This window comes from Balaenoptera ricei, chromosome 2, assembly GCF_028023285.1.
Source record: "Balaenoptera ricei isolate mBalRic1 chromosome 2, mBalRic1.hap2, whole genome shotgun sequence".
NCBI lineage: Eukaryota > Metazoa > Chordata > Mammalia > Artiodactyla > Balaenopteridae > Balaenoptera > Balaenoptera ricei.
The window spans coordinates 164,751,692-164,776,938 of record NC_082640.1 but is presented as its reverse complement, the minus strand read 5'-3'; the positions used below and the strand labels follow the sequence as shown (position 1 = coordinate 164,776,938).

Sequence of the window (25,247 nt, the reverse complement as noted above, 5' to 3'; positions counted from 1 at the left end):
TTGCTACGTTGTGACAAACAACTTTTCTGCCTTCTTCAATCTAGGCCAGGGCAGGCAGGAGACAGGAAATTAGTTCCCCCATCTCTTAGCTATCAGAATATTCTGGTCAGTGGAGTAGGGAGCAGTTCCAGGAAGGCCACACAAAACTAAAGGTAACGTGGAAGTCCAAAGCCGTTATTCCTTTCCCGCCTGTGTCCTCTGTCACCCTCACAGAAAAGAAAGCCTGAGAAAACCAAGTTACATGACTCAAAGCATTTGCCTATTTCCCTCTTATGTTGCTATAAAAAAGGTGGTAAAAATTAATTCTGGAGGTCTTTAAAAAATTAACTCTATAATTTTTTCCCTAGTTGTGGTGTTTATCCGGTATTCTATAACAGTTTCTAGCTCCTTTCCAAGCTAACTTTCAAAAAGAAGACATAGGAGACATAGGAAAAAAACCTCAATTTAATGAATTTTAATCTTGAAAAGCAGTATTATCAATTATGACTAGTGGGTTCAATGTTGTTTTTAATATTTACTTGTGTTTTAGCTCTTATAATTTATAAACCCAGGGGTTAGTAAGAATATATTGACTTAAAAATACTTAGAAAACAAAGAGGAAGAAAAATAAAGAGAATATTTGCATCTCCTAAATTTCAAAAATCTATTTTTACAAACAAGTTTTAAAATCTGAATTTGGGAAAAAGCATGCAGATTTGGTAGCCAGAATAGACTACACCATTGTAGTTTCTATGATTGTGTGTATGTCACCCACAGTGAGTAAGTAGTTCCATATGTCACTCATTTCAAAGTTCAGAGAACATTTGGCATCAGATTTTCTTGTGTTTCCCACTGAACATAGTTCAATCCTTGAAATTGTTTTAAAGCAACATTAGACAAGCATTCATATATCTCTAGCATTTACTAAAAATCTCAATCACTGATCAATTTACTTTACAGAGAATATTGGGTTGAATCATGTTGTTTCAAGAAGAAATGAGTTATTCAGCTTGTTTAGAAATAACAGAGTAAGCTGCTATGAGGCTAGAATTAGGAGTATATGTCATATGCCATCCTCTTCTAAGGCATTAAGCCATGTTGTATTCTGAGGCATATAGCATCTAATCTGTCCTCTTTGAAAGGTCACTATTCTAGTTGCTCCAATATGCTCAGTTTGTGTATTGTATGCAGCATAACATTATTTTCCTTTTATGAGTTTCTCAATTCTTAGGGGATGGTGTCTGAAAAGCCCTCCACAGTCATCTGGAAAGTTTGGGATTGTAGTATGGAAAGTATATGTTGAATTCTACATGCAAAATAATGTTTGTTCCTTATTATCCACAAACACCCTCAAAGATTCTTAAAATCAGAAATGTGGATATAATGATTTACTCTTGATATCTCACCATCTGTGAAGAATTTAAATAATTCCATTTCTGTAGATGACTACAAATGTCATCATCATTCCCTTTACTCTTTATTTGGAAAACTGAAGGTTACTCAGTGATTAATATATAGAATCACCAAAAGTGCAAATCAGCCTGTGACATTTTGTGGCAATTTATAAAATCTTACCCTATTCTATCCTAAATATATAGTGGATTCTGCTACAGAAATAAATCCATACTCTATCAGGAAATAATTTTGTCACTACAGAAAGAAAAGGTCAAAAGTTGATAACAGCAGCAACATATACATGGTGCTTTACAGTTTGCAAAAGTGTTTTTCAGATTTATTAGCTGGGTCTTCACAGCAGTTCTATGGAATATTTCATTTGTTAACACTGTTTGGAAACAGAGACCCAAATATCTGACTTAAATAAGTGGCACCTCCTTTAAGTCTCCTTCTGGACCCTCCAGCCTCCAAAAGCCCGGCTTTACCATATAACAATCATAGCTGAATATCATTGTACAATAAACTATACCAATGATGTAAAGTTGACTGTACTTCATTTTTTTCACACCTTCTCATGAGAATGAAGCAGAATGAAAACAAAGCCATAACCCCTAAATCTGACATGTTTTCAAAAGCTAGTCTGGCTTTCTCACCATACAAATAACTTTACAAACTTTCTACTCTGCTTATATTTCACCCACTGCCCTGTTCAGTAATTCTCAATACAAAGAATACAAAGAGGAAGAGCATTTTAAAAGATAAATACACAACTTCTTACATGTAGTGGCCAGAAGGTCACCGTGACTTCAATTTTTAAATAAACAAAGAATGAAACTACACTATGACAATATTATGATAAGTAGAAAGAGAGTATGATTTAAATTATTTTTATTGCCTCTGTTGCTCTGAATTCAGGATATCACTATGTTAGATAATTCTAACTTTATAGGTGAAAAGGGCATAAAAGGTACAAAGTCCTTAGCATACAGCTTTTTCTGCTATATAGAAATAAATTTTAAAATGTATTCTTGGTACTGAATTTGCTAGTAAGGGTGACTAAAGACCCTGAATGCTTCCATAGTCCAATGTTGGCTTTAGAGGAAGTTAATTAATAGTTACAAGCCTCTGCTCTGATAACTTGTTATTTTTTTCTTCTTTAATTAGCTTTGTTGTCTTGCATGGTTTTTAAAGATAAATACATGCTTTCTGTTAATTTTAATATAAAATGCCTAGAGTCCCAGGGGGAACATGGAATTATTTTACTTTACATTTTCAAATTAAAAAGTTAATTTTGTTATTTTTAAATGTGGATTACAAATCAACTTTTTGGGAACATCCCAGGAACCACAAGAATCCTCTTTAATCCATTAACGATTTTCACTTCTAAGACATGCAATACCAAATCACATGCTTTCTACTCCGAGAAAGACTAGCGTTTCTGATTGCTGGTTTCTCACTGTGCTCAGTATGCTGGTACTAAGATCATACTACATTTATTAATAATCAGAACCATGGAAATTTCCTGCTTGCTAACAAAAAGTGATTCATTCAACTGATGAAAAAAATGCTGTGGTGGTATTTTGGCCATTTAATATTGCAGTGTTTGCAAGTTTGCAAGCAGCTGAAGTTGCTTTGCTGAGTTCCAGCCAGCACAGTATTTCAGGAATGGAATCTCCACACTGTCACCATTAGCCATGATAAGGTGGATATACTCATCTTCAAATAGTCAACAAGCATGACATGTTATTTAACACACAACTTCTTTTGTCTTGAAAGCACCAAAAATGGGTTTGGCTTATTGTTTTCATAACTGGATACCTCTCTACTGGGAGGGAGCTGATGGTGATTTTGGCAGCTCCATATACATATAGCATATTACTTTTCTGGATACCAACAGGAACAGAATCATGGTCCATTTTAAGATTTACATTAGACATAAAAATAATATATATATATATATATGTGCATTAATATGCATGTATGTGTGTGTGTGTGTATGTATGTGTATAAAAAAAGGAAAGTTTAGTTAGAAAATAGAATAGACTACCTGGAATTAATTTATTATTTTCCCCATCAAATAATTATAAATAAAATGGCTCCAGAAAAGCATTTATATATAATGTCGGTTATATATTTATGTTTAAAAACAACAAATTAGCTTTTTCTGAAATAATGTTCAGTTGGTATTAAAATGGAACAAGTTTGGAAGCATCTCCCAAGGGAGACCTGAAAGAGTTAAGTTTAAAGAGAACTAACAGGGAACTATACTCAGTATTTTGGAATAACCTATACGAGAAAAGAATCTGAAAAAGAATATATATATGAAATATGTACATATTATATATATAATATGTACATATATAATATATATATATATAAACTCAATCACTTTGCTGTACACCTAAAACTAACACAACATTGTAAATCAACTATACTCCAGTAATAAATGAATTAAAATAGAAAAAATAAAGAGAACTAGATAATTTACTGGTAGAAAAGTATAGCAGGTAGAATAATAAATTAAGTAATAAGTATAAGTCTTAGCATGCAAACCACCTGGTAGGTAAACTAGAATAAGAAACAAGATGTCAGACTCCTTCTTTGGTACTCTTTGAACACTGCCTGAGAATTTAGTATAAAATATCAAGGCACCAAGGTATGTCTGTCTACCTCTATTATATCAGGTTCCTATTCCTTATTTCTATTTTATTACTCTTTCATCAACCTTATTCACATTTGTATTCTTTACTGTAAATTGGTAAATCCTTTTGGAAAATAGATTATCAAGGACATAAAATACATTATGCCAGTAGATGTAGTTATTGCTATTAACTTAAAATTATCTTTTATTCATGTCAATTATCATACAGATAATAAAACCAAAATGGAAAGACTTTGAAAATGACAAGTATCTCCTCTAGGAAATGAAGACGTATAGAGCTCAAGGGTCTCGTAATGACTGATGACTTGAAAAACACAGTTTCTCAATTTCTTTTACATATTTAGTTTGCTCCATGGGTCCCCTTACACCCCTGGCTCTTTTGGGAGTGTTCATAACAGTAGGGTCTTATAATTCCATAGCTTCAAATGGGTTTCAAACTGCTTTCTTTGCGAGTATCTCATTTGATGTCTCTTTCCCCAGTACCCACTGAAGTGTTAATGGCAAATATTTTTGTTACTGTTTTAATAGAAAAGTAAACAAAGGCTCAAAGAGATTAAATGACTTGATTTGGTGTTAAGTGTTGGAACTGAGAGTAGAGCCGGATCTTCCCTTTCTTAATTCTGCCTTCTTCTCCCCTCCGCAGGGGAGAAGCTGTCCTGCTGACCCATGGGATGTATCGATAGCTTCCCTAAAGGAATTCCTGGAGACCAAGAGCTCCACGAGGAGAAGGGGAGGGTAAATAACAGATGAAAAAAACTATGAACAACAAAATGTCTGCATTACAGAGGGAGCCACGAGGGAATACGAGATAGGTGATATAGATTTTAGAAAGAGCCCTGCAATGTATTTATTCAATGTATGGTTTATTATGATCTACTTTGTCTACTCCCAAATTTTCAAAATAAACACCAAAACTGATGATAAAGTAGCCTTAAATAAAGCAAAACTGAAGGGACTGAACATTAAGAGAGAAATTTCATGTATTTTAAAGAACATCCTTTATCTTTGGCAAAGAAATGATCAGATTTACTGCTCAGCTAACTGAGGAACTGACAACATTGCCTGAGTCAAGTATATCATTGGGGAGATCCAAGCCCCATTTCTTAAACAATGCTCAGGCAAGGTAAGGGCTCTCTCCATAAGGGGCAATTTCTTTCTCTTTCTTAAAGACAGAATGATTAAAACCAAAGGGCATTAAGCCAGAAAACACGGAGGCAACATTTCAGAGCATATCCCTCTATTAGAGATAAAGTATATGAGGCTCTATACATTAAAACTGATCTAAAGTAAAGCTTCCAGGGACACACTTAAATTTCCTCCTGCTTAAAAGAATTTTCATAAGCTCATTATTTTTTCCTTTGGGGCAATTATTTCTTTCACAAACCTTTGGTAGTGCTTTACAATGCTAATTATGATACTAATGTTACTACTAATATTAATAATCATACTAGCTATATGTATGAATCACTCACTATATATTATAGCATACAGTATAATATTTCAAATTCCTATACCTTTCATTTTAGATACTGTTGCTGTATTAGTTTGTTAGGGGCTGCCATACATAAGGTATCACAGACTGGGTGACTTAAGAAACAGAAATTTATTTCCTCACATTTCTAGAAACTAGAATTCCGAGATCAAGGTGTCAGCAGGGTTGATTTCTTCTAAGGCCTGTCTCCTTGGCTTCTAAATGTTCTTCTCCCTCCCTGTGTCACCACGTGGCCTATCATCTTTACCCATCTGTGTCCTAATTTCCTCTTCTTATAAGGATACCAGTCACATTGGATTAGGGCCCACCCTAATGACCTCATTTTAACTTAATTACCTCTTTAGAGACTCTATCTCCAATTACAGTTATAGTCTGAGGTACTGGAGGTTATGACTTTAACATATAAATTTTGAGGGGACACAATTCAGCCTGTAACAGTCACTCTTCCAGTTTTAAAGATGAGGAAAGCTATATATAGAATGAGGTTAAAAACAAAAAATAAACAAAAAAAAACTTGCCTAAGATCCAAAGAAATCAGGAATTTAATCCAGATCTATCTAAATGATCTACATTCTTTTTACTATGTCAAACTGTATGCCCTAATATGTTTCCTTTGACCTTACCTATGTATCTGTGTGGGGATGGGGATAATGATGGAGAGAAGAAAGACAATGGCTTGCTAACATGTGGCAAAAAATAAACAACAGCAAACAAGATGGAAACTCAGTTCCCACGCAATGGAAATGGCAGTAGAGGGCTGATCATCCTGACCATTTTATCTTACTTAAATGACAATGGTTTAATATGAAGTTGTTCTCTATCAAGTATATAAAGCAAGGTCAGACAATAGCCTATTCCTGATTAATTACTCTGTACTCATAAAATTCTAAACTATGAAGAGTGGACTCTATAATGAGGTTTATTTCAGAGATTAACTATAGTCAATTTAATTTAACTTTCATAACCGAGCTAGTTTTTTATATAGCAAAACAAAGTAAGTCCTAGGAAATTACACAGTATTCGGGTTTAAGAAAATAAATATTAAGCTTTACTGTCAAACAAAATGAAAATTCAGAACCCTTCTGTACCATGAGCTCCTGAAGGACAGGGTTGTTTAATTTATTTCTCTATCAACACTGTGAATGCTCAGGAAACAAATGCTGCTGAATTAATCAATAAAACTTGGCTCACCTATACTTTCATATCTTCACACTGTCATTCAGGCATCTTCCCATTAATCCATCTCAGCTTTTTGTCATTTCATCTCATTGTGGAAATATTTTATAAATACTCATCAATTAGGGTTCACAACATCTCCTATGATGGAATAGCTTTCAATTTATAAAAGAAATCTAACTGCAAAGACATTTGAATGATTTTTCTTTGGTGAATTTTTGGCAGGCTCAGATAAGAAAATCACACCCACTTTTAGTCAAATTGTTTTATGTTTACCCTTCAGTTCCTAAATTACATTGAAAACAGTTTTTAGGCTATATATTTCATATATATATGAAAATACATCTTAGATTTAACAAGAATACACAGTAGAAAAGCAAAGTAACATACTTAAGAATGGCAATGTTATCATTCTATTTTACAGAGCATTAACTAAGTGCAAAGACTTTATATACATTTGTCCTTAGGCAAAATATAAATGAATGAAAAGAAAAATAAAAATGATCATTTTGTAATAACTCAACAGCCTCTTCTGTAGCAGTTTTTGGAACTCATTCCTTCTGATGACATCTCATGGGACATAGCTAGAATAAAAGGGAGGTTCAGAGTGCATTTATCTGCCTTCTTTTCCTCCTTTTATTCCACAGCTTTGAAATACCTTCTGTAATAAGAGCAATCAAGGGATTTCTAAGTACTGAATATTCTGTGAAAAAGAAATATAGATGAGGAGTAGTTGCTTATTTCCAGTGCTTTGATTTAAATTCTTGATTTATATGGACTTCACACTTTGAAGGGGCCAGGGAATATAAACAGATGACCCTGGGGTATTTATGGTTCTAATTCTTAAAACATGGTTTTCCCGAAAAAGTTGGCTAATATTTTTAAGAGTTATGACTCCTGCTTCTATGAGACACATATCTCTTAATCACAGAACCTATGTCAGAGTTAGGCAAAGGGAAGAACCTTCAACTATTAAGGTCCCTTCTCTGTACCTATCATGATCATTTATCTTCACTGTGCCTAGTTGCCCGATGATTAAGAAAGTGATAATACCACTCCTGCCCACGGATCTCAGAGAGCTGGAGTAAGGATCAAAGTAGCTATCAGATCACTTATATGTGGAATCTAAAATATGACACAAATGAACTTATTTACAAATCAGAAACAGACTCACAGACATAGAGAACAGACTTGTGGTTGCCAAGAGGGAGGGGCGTTGGGGAGGGATGGGGCGTTGGGGAGGGATGGATTAGGAGTTTGGGATTAGCAGATGCAAACTATTATATATAGAATGGATAAACAATAAGGTCCTACTGTATAGCACAGGGAACTATATTCGATATCCCGTGATAAACCATAATGGAAAAGAATATGAAAAAGAATATATATATGTAAAACTGAATCACTTTGCTGTACAGCAGAAATTAACACAACACTGTAAATCAACTGTAGTTCAGTAAAATGAATTTAAATAAATAGCTATCAGGTACACTATACAGAACTCTAGAAATAGTTTAGTATTTCCATTTTATGGTGATCACCTAAAAGTGAAGGAACTCCCCAAAGCTACTGTACCTGTAGGAGACTTTCACTTTTCTATATGCCCAGCACATCTTCCCCCTTTATCTTGAAACATTAAGCCCCTTCACATGGAAACTACTATTTTCTCCCATACCAATCATGTGATTTAAATGGTAAGTGTCAACCCCTTAACAAATTTTGCCCTTTATATACAGCTGATTAGCTAAGGTATGGTAAATTAACACCAGTTGGGCCAATCAAAGTCCGTCACTACATTTTTTTGTAACCTGGACCCACAGAAACACTCTATCAGTCTCTCCTTGATGATAAAGTTATGCCAGAAGAGGTACACAGCTGCCATGGCCACATTTCCTACCATGGGAAAGAGGTAGTGAGAAAATAAACACTGGCCTAAAGAGTGAAGTCAAGTTGTTGAGTTGGGAGTTGGACACAGAGAGAAAATCTTATTTTTTGAGTACTTGGTTTTAATGGTCCATGTTGTGAAATTGTGCCTTGGTGTTTCTTATATGAAATTCTCAGTTGCTAACTTTTTTAGTTTAAGCTGTTTCAAATTTTGCTTCTTTCACAACTAGAAAAGTCCTGGGTAGTAAACAACTGGTAACTATCCCAGTGCCTGGAACATGTAGGGGCACACTAAAAGGCTTGATAAATGAATTGGCAAAGAATGACCAAGATGAGCAACTGACACATTACGGAGGAATCTAAATCTAACCTAAGCAAAGGAGCCCATTCAGTAATTCGTATACATTTCAAATGGGAACATTTGTAAAACTGATCATGTTCTTGTTGACAAATCCTTAATGATTTCCATAATTAGGTATATATATATATATACACACACACACATATATATATGTACATATATATATCTCCAAAACCCCAATGAATAGAATATTAGAATATTAATAAAAGGAGACTGCTTTATGTCAAGTCCTATAAACTACAAATAAAGCTTTACTCAGAAGGAAATGCCTTAGATAATAATAAAGGAAATGAACATAAATGAACTGAACTTTCAACTTAACATACTATTACAAAAATAAATAAACTTAATAGCTCAGATGTGATGATTAATACAAGCTGAAATTTACCCAGTGTATTTTTAAAATAATAGTTAAAAAACCCAAAGCTTCTTAAAAATGTCAAAGAAAGTATATAAACCCCTGAAAAACCAGAAATAAGAAAAACTAAAAGAGAAAAAAATAGAATAGTAGAAATTATAAAGGAAATAGAACCATAGCTATAGGAAATGTTAAAAATGTAAAAGAATATTTTGTACAACTTTAGAGAAATATATTTGAATACCAAAGGAAACAAATCATTTCTAGGAAAAATAATTTGCCAAAGGTTTCTAAGAAAAATTAGAGATATTCAAGAGACTAAATGACTACAGAAACCATTGGAAAGGTGATTCAAGTTCTACTATTTAAAAGATACAGGTCTGGATGATTTTATAGATACGTTTTATCTAACTTTCAAAGAAAAGATAATCCCCCAATTATTCAAATTATACAAGACCACAGGCAAGGTTAGCTATCTCCTCCAATTAATTTACAAATCTAACAAAATCTTAATACTAAAATCTGTTAAATATACAGCATAAAAATAGAAGACAACATTTTAGTCTAATTTCATTTATGAATGTTGATTAAAATTTTTCTCTAAATAAACTTCAGTGGTACATTCAGAGAATAACACACCATCCCAGGGATATGAGAAATAATGTATTTCAACAAAGAGGTATCTATTAGCAAAATTCATTACATCTCCCAATTAAAGTAGAATTAGAATATAATTTTATCCCCGATTTTATAAAAGACTTGAAAAAAATTCTGCAGCCATTCCTTCAAAAACTCTAATTAAAATAGGAATTGAAAAAAGTGTTCTAAATATGATAGACTATCAAAAACAAACTGTAGCATCATACTAAATAGTAAAATTATATACCCTTCGCCATTAAAATCAGGAAGATAGTGATGTTCATTATCACAGTATTATTCAACAAAATTTTATAAGTTCTTACTAAACCAATAAGGCAATAAAATAAGTTGTAAAATACTGGGAAAGAATACAATAACTTTTAAAAGATATGATTTAATACATAAATATTCCAAATAACTGTTTTAAGAACTTAATGTGATCAATTGACAAATTGGTCCAATACAAATAAATACATAAAAATCAATAGCTCGTCAGCCTTACACAGATGGTGTATATCTTTTGGTTATAACACCAAAAGAACAGGCAACAAAAGAAAAAATAAGTAAGTTGGACTTCAAAATTTTAAATCTTGTACATTAAAGGACACTATCAACAGATTGAAAAGGTAACCTACAAAATGGGAGCAAATATTTGCAAATCATATATCTGATATAGGATTAATATCCAGAATATATGAAGCATTCTTACAACTCAACAACAGACAATAAACCCAATTAAAATATGGACAAAGGGCTTGCATAGATATTTCTCCAAAGAAGGTATACAGATGGCCAATAAGCACATAAAGAGATACTCAACATTACTAATCATTAGGAAAATGCAAATCAAAATCACAACGAGGTATCGCTTCATACTCATTAGGATGGCTATTATCAAAATAACAGAAAATAATAAGTGTCAACTTGTGGAGATATGGAGAAATTGGAACTAGGATGTGGAGAAATTGGAAACCTTTTGCACTACCGCTGGAAATGTAAAATAGTACAGCCACTATGGAAAACAATGACACTTCTTCAAAAAATTAAATGTAGAATTCCCATGTGGTCCAGCAATTCCATTTCTAAGTACATAACCAAAAGAACTGAAAGCAGGGACTCAGATACTGTATACTGATATTCATAGCAGCATTATTCACAGTAGCCAAGAAGTGGCAACTACACAAATGTCCAATGATAGATGAATGGATACACAAGATAATGGTATACACACACAATGGATTATTATTCAGCTTTAAAAAGGAATGAAATTCTGATACACACCGCAACATGAAACTTGAAGACATTGTGCTGAGTGAAATAAGCCAGATACAAAAGGACAAATATGGTTTGATTCTAGTTATATGAGATACCTAGAATAGTCAAATTCTTAGATACAGAAAGTAGAATCATGGTTATTAGGGGCTGGCGGGGAGGGGAAAGGGAAGTTATTATTTAGTAGGCACAGTTTCAGTTTGGGGTGATCAAAATGTTTTGGAGATGGTGGTGATCATTGAAAAACAATGTGAATGTACTTAAGGCTACAAAACTGTACTTAAAAATGGTTAAAACAGTAATTTTTCATTATGTATATTTTACTACAATAAAAAAATCAATAGTTCATTTTAACAGTATCAATTACCAGGTTGAAATGACAGGGAAAAATCCCAACCACAATAACACAAATTTATAAAATATCTTGAAATAATGCAATAAGAAAGTTGCATAAAGACAAGCTATATAAAGGAAACTATAATTTTTGGAGGACATAAAACATGTCCATATATATGGAGATACAGATGATGTTACTGAATAGAAAAAATATGAATATATTAATAAGCATGTTAATCTTTAACGCACTTCTAAACAGAATCTCAATTTCTTTTGAAGTTCATAAAGAAAAATAAGTATAAGATTTGCGAAGAAGATTTTAAAAGAAAGAGTAAAGAAAGGAGATTTGCTTTAGTAGACTTTAAAATTTACTGAAAAATGATTGTAGTCAAAATAATCTATTCTTAGAAGAAAAATAGAGCACCCAATCAGTAAAAATTAAATGTAATAGTATACAAATGTCAAAATATTGTTGAATACCTTATATGTACTAAGAACATTGTATATATAATACAATATGATAAGTGCTATAGTAGAGACATGTTCAAAATGAGATGGGAACCCATAGGAGAGGGCCACTGGCTTTAATATAGACTTGTGCTACAAAAGTCTGTCTCTCTGTCTCTCTGCCTCTCTCTCTCTCTCTCTCTCTCTCTCTCTCCCTCTCTCTCTCTCTCTCTATATATATATATAAAATGGAGAGAGAGAGAGGAATAATTACTACAGTAAGTTAACATCCATTGCTTCACATAGTTACAATTTTTTTCTTTTGATGAGAACTCTTAAGATCTACTCTCTTAGCAACTTTTGAGTACTTTCAAATACTGCATTAACAACGCAGTGTTGTTAATTATAGTTATCCTGCTGCACATTAGCTCCCCAGAACTTATTTATTTTATAACTGCAAGCTTGAACCTTTTGACAACTGTCACCCATTTCCTATCTGCCCCATGCCTTGCCCCTGGCAACCACCATTCTTTTCTGTTTCTGTAAGTTTTTGTTTTGTTTTGTTTTTTTCAGATTCCACATATTAGTGAGATCATTAAGTTGTACACCTTAAACTAATATAAAGTTATATGTCAATCATATCTCAATAAAACTGCAAAAAAACCTATGAAATAAAAATAAAATGAAATAGGGACCTTCTAGATGGCAGAGGAGTAAGACGTGGAGATCACCTTCCTCCCCACAAATATGTCAAAAATACAGCTACACGTGGAACAACTCCTACAGGACACCTACTAAACGCTGGCAGAAGATCTCAGACTTCCCAAAAGGCAAGAAAATCCCCATGTACCTGGGTAAGGCAAAAGAAAAAAAAAAAAAACAGAGACAAAAGAATAGGGACAGGACCTGCACCTCTGGGAAGGAGCTGTGAAGGAGGAAACGTTTCCACACACTAGGGAGCCCCTTCACTGGCAGAGATGGGGGGTGAGTGGGGGGGAAGCTTCGGAGCCACGGAGGACAGCGCAGCAACAGGGGTGCATAGGGCAAAGCAGAGAGATTCCCGCACAGAGGATCAGTGCTGACCTGCACTCACCAGCCCCAGAGGCCTGTCTGTTCACCTGCCGGGGCGGGTGGGGGCTGGGAGCTGAGGTTCGGGCTTCAGAGGTCGGATCCCAGGGAGAGGACTGGGGTTGGCTGCGTGAACACAGCCTGAACAGGCTAGTGCGCCACAGCTAGCTGGGAGGGAGTCCAGGAAAAACTCTGGACCTACCTCAGAGGCAAGAGACCATTGTTTCGGGGTGCGCAAGGAGAGGGGATTCAGAGCACCAACTAAACGAGCTCCAGAGACGGGCACAAGCTGCGGCTATCAGCGCGGACCCCAGAGACGGGCATGAAAAGCTAACACTGCTGCTGCAGCCACCAAGAAGCCTGTGTGCGAGCACAGGTCACTATCCACACCTCCCCTCCCGGGAGCCTGTGCAGCCCGCCACTGCCAACTTCCCCGGGAGAACATACAGGACAACTTCCCGGCATAACACACGGCACGCCTCAGGCTGTTGCAATGTCACGCTGGCCTCTGCCGCCGCAGGCTCACCCTGCAGTCCGTACCCCTCCTCCCCCCGGCCTGAGTGAGCCAGAGCCCCCGAATCAGCTGCTCCTTTAACCCTCTCCTGTCTGGGTGGGAACAGAGGCCTGAGGGTGACCTACATGCAGAGGTGGGGCATAAACCAAAGCTGAACCCCGGGAGCTGTGCAAACGAAGATGAGAAAGGGGAATTTCCCCGTGCAGCCTCAGGAGCAGCAGATTAAATCCCCACAATCAACTTGATGTACCCTGCATCTGTGGAATACCTGAATAGACAACGAATCACCCCAGAATTGAGGCGGTGGACTTTGAGAGCAACTGTAGACTTGGGGTTTGCTGTCTGTGACTGACTTGTTTCTGATTTTTATGTTTATTTTAGTATGGTTCTTAATGCTTGTTATCATTGGTGGATTTGTTATTGGTTTGGTAGCTCTCTTCATTTTTGTTTTAATTACTTTTTTTATTTTAATATTTTAAAAAAATTTTATTTTAATAATTAAAAAATTTTTTTTTAAATTTTTTATTATTTTTTTCTCCCTTTTCTTCTGAGCCATGTGTCTGACAGGGTCTTGGTGCCCCGGCTTCGTGTCAGGCCTTAGCCTCTGAGCGGGGAGAGCCGAGTTTAGACCACTGGACCACCAGAGACCTCCCGGCCCCACATAATATCAATCGGCGAGAGCACTCCCAGAAATCTCTGTCTCAACGCTAAGACCCAGCTCCACACAACAGCCAGCAAGCTCCAGTGCTGGACGCCCCATGCCAAACATCAAGCAAGACAGGAACATAACCCCGCCCATTAGCAGAGAGGCTGCCTGAAATCATACTAAGTTTGCAGACACCCCAGAACACATCACTGAAGGTGGCCCTGCCCACCAGAAAGACATGATCCTGCCCCACCTACCAGAACACAGGCACCAGTCACCTCCACCAGGAAGCCTACACAAGTCACTGAACCAACCTTACCCAGTGGGGGCAGACACCAAAAACAACGGGAACTATGAACCTGCAGGCTGCGAAAAGGAGACCCCAAACACAGTAAGTTAAACAAAATGAGAAGACAGAGAAATATGCAGCAGATGAAGGAGCAAGGTAAAAACCCACCAGACCAAACAAATGAACAGGAAATAGGCACTCTACCTGAAAAAGAATTCACAGTAATGATAGTAAAAATGATCCAAAATCTTGGAAATAGAATGGAGAAAATACAAGAAAAGTTTAACAAGGACCTAGAAGAACTCAAGAGCAAACAAACAATGATGAACAACACAATAAATGAAATTAAAAATTCTCTAAAAGGAATCAGTAGCAGAATAACTGAGGCAGAAGAACGGATAAATGACATGGGAGAAAAAATAGTGGAAATAACTACCGTAGAGCAGAATAAAGAAAAAAATAATGAAAAGAATTGAGGATAGGCTCAGAGACCTGTGGGACAACATTAAATGCACTAACATTTGAATTATAGGGGTCCCAGAAGAAGAAGAGAAAAAGAAAGGGACTGAGAAAATATTTGAAGAGATTATAGTCGAAAACTTCTCTAAAATGGGAAAGGAAATAGCCAATCAAGTCCAGGAAGCACAGAGAATCCCGTACAGGATAAATCCAAGGAGAAACACACCAAGACACATATTAATCAAACTATCAAAAATTGAATCCAAAGAAAAAATATTAAAAGCAGCAAGGAAAAGGCAAAAAATAATATACAAGGGAACCCCCATAAGGTTAACAGCTGATACTTCAGCAGAAACTCTGCAAGCCAGAAGGGAGTGGCATGACATATTTAAAGTGATGAAAGGGAAAACCCTACAACCAAGATTACTCTACCCAGCAAGGATCTCATTCAGGTTTGATGGAGAAATTAAAACCTTTACAGACAAGCAAAAGCTAAGAGAATTCAGCACCACCAAACCATATTTACAACAAATGCTAAAGGAACTTCTCTAGGCAGGAAACACAAGAGAAGGAAAAGACCAACAAAAACAAACCCAAAACAATTAAGAAAATGGTAATAGGAACACACATATCGATAATTACCTTAAATGTAAATGGATTAAATGCTCCAACCAAAAGACATAGAGTGGCTGAATGGATACAAAAACAAGACACCTACATATGCTGTCTGTAAGAGACCCACAGCAGACCTAGGGACACATACAGACTGAAAGTGAGAGGCTGGAAAAAGATATTCCATGCAAATGGAAATCAAAAGAAAGCTGGAGTAGCAATACTCATATCAGACAAAATAGACTTTAAAATAAAGACTATTACAAGAGACAAAGGAGAACACTACATAATGATCAAGGGATCAATCCAAGAAGAAGATATAACAATTGCAAATATTTATGCACCCAACATAGGGGCACCTCAATACATAAGGCAAATGCTAACAGCCATTAAAGGGGAAATCAACAGTAACACAATCACAGTAGGGGACTTTAACACCCCCCTTTCACCAATGGAAAGATCATCCAAAATGAAAATAAATAAGGAAACACAAGCTTTAAATGATACATTAAACAAGATGGACTTAGTTGATATTTATAGGACATTCCATTCAAAAACAACAGAATACACTTTCTTCTCAAGTGCTCATGGAACATTGTCCAGGATAGATCATATTTTGGGTCACAAATCAAGCTTTGGTAAATTTAAGAAAATTGAAATCGTATCAAGTATGTTTTCCAACCAAAACACTATGAGACTAGATATCAATTACAGGAAAAAAACTGTAAAATATACAAACACATGGAGGCTAAACAATACACAACTAAATAACCAAGAGATCACTGAAGATATCAAAGGGGAAATCAGAAAATTAAAGATGATACAAACAGATGGAGGGATATACCATGTTCTTGGATTGGAAGAACAAAAATTGTGAAAATGACTATACTACCCAAAGCAATCTACAGATTCAATGAAATCCCTAACAAGCAACCAATGGCATTTTTTACAGCACTAGAATAAAAAAATTCACAATTTGTATGGAAACACAAAAGACCCCGAATAGCCAAAGCAATCTTGAGAAAGAAAAACGGAGCTGGAGGAATCATGCTCACTGACTTCGGACTATACTACAAAGCTAAAGTAGTCAAGACAGTATGGTACTGGTACAAAAACAGAAATATAGATCAGTGGAACAGGATAGAAAGCCCAGAGATAAACCCATGCACATATTGTCACCTTATCTTTGATAAAGATGGCAAGAATATACAATGGAGAAAAGACAGCCTCTTCAATAAGTGGTGCTGGGAAAACTGGACAGCTACATGTAAAAGAATGAAATTAGAACACTCCCTAACACCATACACAAAAATAAACTCAAAATGGATTAAAGACCTAAATATAAGGCCAGACACCATAAAACTCTTAGAGGAAAACATAGGCAGAACACTCTATGATATAAATCACAGCAAGATCCTTTTTGACCCACCTCCTAGAGAAATGGAAATAAAAATAAAAATAAACAAATGGGACCTAATGAAACTTAAAAGCTTTTGCACAGCAAAGGAAAGCATAAACAAGATGAAAAGACAACCCTCAGAATGGGAGAAAATATTTGCAAATGAAGCAACTGACAAAGGATTAATCTCCAAAATATATAAGCAGCTCATGCAGCTCAATATCAAAAAAACAAACAACCCAATCCAAAAATGGGCCGAAGACCTAAATAGACGTTTCTCCAAAGAAGATATACAGATTGCCAACAAACACATGAAAGGATGCTCAACATCACTAACCATTAGAGAAATACAAATCAAAACTACAATGAGGTATCACCTCACACCAGTCAGAATGGCCATCATCAAAAAATCTACAAACAATAAATGCTGGAGAGGGTATGGAGAACAGGGAACCCTCTTGCACTGTTGGTGGGAATGTAAATTGATACAGCCACTATGGAGAACAGTATGAAGGTTCCTTAAAAAACTAAAAATAGAACTACCATACAACCCAGCAATCCCACTACTGGGCATGTACCCTGAGAAAACCATAATTCAAAAAGAGTCAGGTACCACAACGTTCATTGCAGCACTATTTTCAATAGCTAGGACATGGAAGCCACTTAAGTGTCCATCAACAGATGAATGGATAAAGAAGATGTGGCACATATATACAATGGAATATTACTCAACCATAAAAAGAAACGAAATTGAGTCATTTGTATTGAGGCAGATGGACCTAGAATCTTTCATACAAAGTGAAGCAAGTCAGAAAGAGAAAAACAAATACTGTATGCTAACACATATATATGGAATCTAAAAAAAAAAAAAAAAAAAGGTTCTGATGAACCTAGGGTCAGGACAGGAATAAAGATGCAGACATAGAGAATGGACTTGAGGACATGGGGAGGGGGAAGGGTAAGCTGGGACAAAGTGAGAGAGTGGCACTGACATATATACACTACCAAATGTAAAATAGATAGCTAGTGGGAAATAGCTGCATAGCACAGGGAGATCAGCTCGGTGCTTTGTGACCACCTAGAGGGGTAGGATAGGGAGGGTGGGAGGGAGACGCAAGAGGGAAGGGATATGGGGATATATGTATACGTATAGCTGACTCACTTTGTTAAACAGCGGAAACTAACACAACATTGTAAAGCAATTATATGCCAATAATGATGTTAAAAAGAAAATTAGCTACAAGAATATATCGTACAACATGGGGAATAGAGCCATTTATCTTATAATAACTATAAATGGAGTATAATCTTTAAAAATTTTAAATCGCTCCATTGTACACCTGTAACTTATATCACATTGTATAGCAACTGTATTTCAATAAAAAAAAATGGTACCTGGCACAGAGTAAAGATTCAATAAATGTAAGTGGCAATGTTAAAAAAAAATTAAAATAAAAAAAATCAAATGAGAACATGTCAAAGGAAAAAAAAAGGCCTGTACCGTCTTGGGCTGCAGAAGTATTTACCTGATTTGAAAGGGGCGGGGAGAAGGACATTCTACTTGGAGGCTATCAGCAAAGATGTGAAAGCTCACAGTGCATTTTGGAAACACAATCAACATTCATCTCTGATGTGGTGTGCAGGCTGAAAAGCTGAAGACAGGTGTGGACAATAGGCTAGTGAGAGCAGTGCCAAGTATGAATGCCATATAAAGGCTTTTTTACCTTAGTAGACAAGCCAGTATCTTAGTAGACAAGCCAAGTCTTTATAGTGTTTTCTCTTTTTTAGTAACAAAAATATTTCAAGGATTACACCTACTATAACATACTTTCCACCAAATATTTTTTCAACTGTCTGAAACATATAACTTTTACTTAGTAAATATGTGAACAGAAGTTTTTAAAAAAACAATTGTAACGTTTAGAAAGTTTGAAAATGACTATTTCGGTCAGTGGGGAAGCATGATCTTATCTGCATTTGAGGAAAATAACTCTGGCTGTGGTGTGGAAGATGGAAGGAGACCAAAGTGTGTGCACGTGGATCTAGAAGGAGGCATTGCCATAGCCAGGACGTAAGAGATGCAAGTGGAGCCTGGGTCAGTGTGAATGAGAAATGAGAAGAAGTGGATACTGAAGATGTGAAGAATAAAAGGACTTGGTGATCCATGTGATATTTGGGGAAGGAAAAAGGAAGGAGTTGAGGACGGTTCAGAGTTTTCAAATTTGGGCAAATGAAACTGTAGATAAAAAAGGAAGCACAGCTTAGGGCATGAAAGTGGTAAGTTTAATTTGGTTATGGAGTGGTTATTGAGTCTTGAGTGCCGGTAGGATAATCGTTTAAGGGTTCTGTTAGACCTTCACAACTATAAAGGACCAGCGCCATGATTTTGAGCCCCAAGTGAGACTGTGATATTGTATCATCATAAAAATGCACCCAGATCCTGCTCAACAATCTCCCAAGTACTTATTATTTGGCATCTGGAAGACCTGAAGGTATGTACATTGATTTGCTTAAATAATATCCATTGAACATAAAGCTATTTGCCTTTCTCTCCGATCTCCATTCACAAAGCCAGGCTGCAAGTCTACAAAAACTAATTTCCCGGGCCCCCTTCTTAGTTCTAATATGATAACTTTAGCATTGACTCAACAGTACAGATATGACATTCTGCAAATAAACAGCCGTCACTTCCATCAAAGCTTGAAGATTTGTTATGATGGATATATTCAGACATACCAGTCTCTTTTTAGAAAATGCAATTTTATGGAAAAAATACAAGATAATTGGTCTTTAGCTCTTGCAATAAACTTAGATAGCACCTGCCATATTTAAATTAATACAGTGCTTCTCCCTGTTAGATTAAGCCTTCCGATTAGGTCAGTCATGTGAAAAGATTCAGGCATTGCCCATGTGCACTCAGATTGGAAGCTTTTTTTCCATGTGGGTATTTTTTTTTTAATGATGTGATACTTGTCCATCTACTAAGTAAAGGAAATTGAAAGTTCTTTATTCAGCCATATATCCTGTCTGTCCTTATCTCTCAGCTTCAGCTTTTGCCTCACGTTGTGTCACATAGGTGGTAGGTTTTATTGGGCACTGGAAGATTCTCCAAAGCAATGGCCTAGTATCTGAAGCCTCCATGTGAACACTGGGTCTGCTTCCCAGAGATCACATACACATCACTCTGGAGGATTTATTCCCTTTCCCATTGTCCCCATTTCCTCTGACTTTACCTGCCACGGTACAAGATCAAGAAACTCAGAGATAGCTTTGCTTCTTTTAATCTGTCTTAAACCAGCAGCAAGAACGAATCAGACTCACATGGCTAGAGCAGCAGAATGTAAAGTGCTAAGGTTGGCATTTCAATCGGCCCTCCCACTTCCAGAGACAGCCTGGATAACGAGGAGTGAAGAGGTTCCTTCCAGTGAACAAATTAAAGCTCAAAAGGGTCGACCTTCATTGAAACAACTGGTGACCTAGAGGCACAGCTGGTATGATTTCTTCAGCAAGATGGGAACACATTTTCTCTGAAGGGGGTCCTCTTACTGGTCACAACCAGTGATGATCCAACTTCTCTAATTTACCCATTCCACTCCATCCCTTAACGTGTGTCCAAAGTTTTATTTTAAAGTGAGCATTCTTCTTAAAGTCATAAACTCTGGGGAGAAGGCCACAAACAACAGGAGTACAAAGACATCTTGTGTTTACTATGTGGAAGTCACAGTCACAGATCGTGCTATTATTTTTTAAATGATCCCTATTTCACAGTCCAAGATGACAATACAGAGCTAGCACCCATGTGATGCCACAGCTTGTTGCCCAGCAGGGGTCAGAGATTTATACTGACATGATCAGATTATGAGTTCCTTGCAGCCGATGGTGATGTCATGTGCTTCTTTGTGTCCTCATGATGGCTGATCCTGTGCTGGACGCATAAAATCATGTGGTGTAACAGTTGGAAGGAGAATCTGAGAGGTACCAGTTGATGCCCTCATTTACAGATGCAAATACCGAGGCCCAAAGAGGTTATAGAATTGGTCCAAGGTCATAGCTGATGAGTGGCAGAGCCAAATTAGCACTCCTCTCCCCAGATTCCAGTTCACTGCCCTTCCTATAGTCTTTCTGCTGCCTCTGAATTAGGTGCTTAAGAAAAACTTGCTTACTGATCAATTTTAATTTACACACCATTACATAAGGATACTGTTTGGATAGTAAGAATCACTGTAGCAGGTTTAACGTGTGTGTGTGTGTGTGTGTGTGTGTGTGTGTGTGTGTATGTGTGAGAGAGAGAGAGAGAATACAGAATAAGATTTTTATTACATATTTAACAGTACATGTAGCCACACACTAAAGAATTACCTGACTCACAGTGAACCCGAACAGCATTTGGGCTTTTAGATGTTAGAGTAATGTGTATGAGAGAGAGAGGGAGAGAGAGAAAATATGTACATATGTGTATATGTGACAAACATGTGACAAGAAATGGGTGCAGGGGAGAAGACAGAAATGAGACCACATATCTTATTCTCTGTTACATCAGTATTTACTCTGCATGTACATGTTTCATTGGGTACACAATGATCTGAAGCCTCATTTTTGAATACATGAAATAACAAATCTTATATAAAGGAGCCCTTTTCTGATTCATTATTCTTAGCCAACAAAAAAGTGAAGGTGAGCGAAGAGATATGAAATATCTTTAGAGCTCAGTCACTGAAGAATCTAAGCTCAAGCTGGAATTTCTCTACTCCCTGGAAAAGGATCTACTTTAAGCTTAATGGCATTCTTTTCAAATCCTAAGGTCCCTGTTATAGGGGAAGAGCAAACTGAAGAAGTGCTAGTCCACAGACCTGTTCAGTCTCAACAGGTATAAGGCTGACAACGCACAATACTCCTTCAATCCCATGCCAGAAACCTTGGGAGGCAAGAAATGAGAGGGGGCTGGAAGGGAAATGCTACAATCTGAATGGGATCTCTTTAAAAGCACTGTGCAGCAGGAAAGACAAGTATAATGGCTATTTAATCATCTTCACTATGAAGTGCCAATTCTTTAGACTCTTATGACATTCATGAATGATGCAGGAGGTGGACATGATGAATGCAGAGCAATTCCCTGCGACAGATACTTTCAGGGAATTTATGTCCCCTCCTCCCAGGACAAAAGGGTTCCTGGGCTCAGTTATCATTTGTTCTGAGAGAGAATTTACAGTCTTACTAGCAACTCCTTTTACCCTACTCAATAAAGCGCTTATTTTGATATACTGACTGTGATTGTTCAAGAACAACTGTATCCTTGGAAATTCATGTGCAGTGAGCAGACTGGCAGGCTCACTTCCCTTCACTTCATACACTTCTGTTACTTTCCAGGTTCTATAATTTACAGGGTTTGGCTATAGGTCTCCAAACCACATGTTTACCTGTTTGGTTATACACATACACACACATATGCATGTATTGATATATGTGTGTATATTAATAAAATGTGTGCATATCTATACACACACACACACACACATATTACTCTTTCACATCTAAAAGCCCAAATGCTGTTTGGGTTCACTGTTAGTCAGGTAATTCCTTAGTGTGTGGCTACATGTACTGTTAAATATGTAATAAAAATCTTATTCTGGATTCTCTGCCCACAGATAATCTGCGTGTAGATAGTAAATTAACTGATACATTCACCAATATTTATTCAGCTCCTATTATATGCTAGGCACCTTTCTGGGTGCTGGAAAGACATCAGTGAAGGTACTTGCCTTAATAGAGATGCTATACTTATAATGATGGCAGGTAAAAAACCCAAACAAACAGATCAATAATACAAAGTCTGGGAGTTTTCTTTTTTTTTCAACATTTTTATTGGAGTATAACTGCTTTACAATGGTGTGTTAGTTTCTGCTTTATAACAAAGTGAATCAGTTATACATATACATATATCCCCGTATCTCTTCCCTCTTGCGTTTCCCTCCCTCCCACCCTCCCTATCCCACCCTTCTAGCTGGTCACAAAACACCGAGCTGATCTCCCCGTGCGAGACTGCTTCCCACTAGCTACCGGTTTTACATTTGCTAGTGTCTATATGTCCATGCCACTCTCTCACTTCGTCCCAGCTTACTCTTCCCCCTCCCTGTGTCCTTAAGTCCATTCTCTACATCTGCATCTTTACTCCTGTCCTACCCCTAGGTTCTTCAGAACCATTTTTTTTTCTTTAGATTCCATATATATGTTAGCATACTGTACTTGTTTTTCTCTTTCCAACTTACTTCACTGTGTATGACAGACCCTAGGTCCATCCACCTCACTACAAATAACTCAATGTTATTCCTTTTTATGGCTGAGTAATATTCCATTGTATATATGGGCAACATCTTCTTTATCCATTCATCTGTTGATGGACACTTAGGTTGCTTCCATGTCCTGGCTATTGTAAATAGTGCTGCAATGAACATTGTGGTACATGTCTCTTTTTGAATTATGGTTTTCTCAGGGTATATGCCCAGGAGTGGGATTGCTGGGCTGTATGGTAGTTCTATTTTTAGTTTTTTAAGGAACCTCCATACTGTTCTCCAGAGTGGCTGTATCAATTTACCTTCCCACCAACAGTGTACGAGGGTTCCCTTTTCTCCACACCCTCTCCAGCATTTATTGTTTGTAAATTTTTTGATGATGGCCATTCTGACCAGTGTGAGATGATACCACATTGTAGTTTTGATTTGCATTTCTCTAATGATTAATGATGTTGAGCATTCTTTCTGTGTCTGTTGGCAATCTGAATATCTTCTTTGGAGAAATGTCTATTTAGATCTTCTGCCAATTTTTGGATTGGGTTGTTTGTTTTTTTGATATTGAGCTGCATGAGCTGCTTGTAACTGTTGGAGGTTAATCCTTTGTCAGCTGCTTCATTTGTAAATATTTTCTCCCATTCTGAGGGTTGTCTTTTCATCTTGTTTATGCTTTCCTTTGCTGTTCAAAAGATTTTAAGTTTCATTAGGTCCCATTTGTTTATTTTTGTTTTTATTTCCATTTCTTTAGGAGCTGGGTCAAAAAGGATCTTGCTGTGATTTATGTCATACAGTGTTCTGCCAATGTTTTCCTCTAAGAGTTCGATAGTGCCTGGCCTTACATTTAGGTCTTTAATCCATTTTGAGTTTATTTTTGTGTATGGTGTCAGGGAGTGTTCTAATTTCATTCTTTTACATGTAGCTGTCCAGTTTTCCCAGCACCACTTATTGAAGAGGCTGTCTTTTCTCCACTGTATAGTCTTGCCTCCTTTATCAAAGATAAGGTGACCATATGTGCATGGGTTTATCTCTGGGCTTTCTATCCTGTTTCATTGATCTATATTTCTGTTTTTGTGCCAGTACCATACTGTCTTGATGACTGTAGCTTTGCAGTATAGTCTGAAGTCAGGGAGCCTGATTCCTCCAGCTCCGTTTTTCTTTCTCAACATTGCTTTGGCTATTCGGAATCTTTTGTGTTTCCATACAAACTGTGAAATTTTCTGTTCTAGTTCTGTGAAAAATGCCAGTGGTAGTTTGATAGGGATTGCATTGACTCTGTAGATTGCTTTGGGTAGTAGAGTCATTTTCACAATGTTGATTCTTCCAACCTGAGAACATAGTACTTCTCTCCATCTGTTTGCATCACCTTTAATTTCTTTCATCAGTGTCTTATAATTTTCTGCATACAGGTCTTTTGTCTCCTTAGGTAGGTTTACTCCTCAGTATTTTATCATTTTTGTTGCAGTGGTAAATGGGAGTGTTTTCTTAATTTCACTTTCAGATTTTTCATCATTAGTGTATAGGAATGCAAGAGATTTCTGTGCATTAATTTTGTATCCTGCTACTTTACCAAATTCATTGATTAGCTCTAGTAGTCTTCTGGTAGCATCTTTAGGATTCTCTATGTATAGTATCATGTCATCTGCAAACAGTGACAGCTTTACTTCTTCTTTTCAGATTTGGATTCCTTTTATTTCTTTTTTTTCTGTGATTGCTGTGGCTAAAACTTTCAAAACTATGTTGAATAATAGTGGTGAGAGTGGGCAACCTTGTCTTGTTCCTGATCTTAGTGGAAATGGTTTCAATTTTTCACCAATGAGGACGATGTTGGCTGTGGGTTTGTCATATATGGCCTTTATTATGTTGAGGTAAGTTCCCTCTGTGCCTACTTTCTGGAGGGTTTTTACCATAAATGGGTGTTGAATTTTGTTGAAAGTTTTCTCTGCATCTATTGAGATGATCATATGGTTTTTCT

At 36.5% G+C, this 25,247-nt stretch overlaps 1 protein-coding gene across 7 annotated transcripts in view; it reads right to left on the bottom strand.

Annotated features, from left to right (window-relative positions):
* The window catches only part of NRXN3 (neurexin 3), a 1,690,724-nt gene that overhangs the window by 373,683 nt on the left and 1,291,794 nt on the right, over positions 1-25,247 (bottom strand). The window lies entirely within an intron of this gene.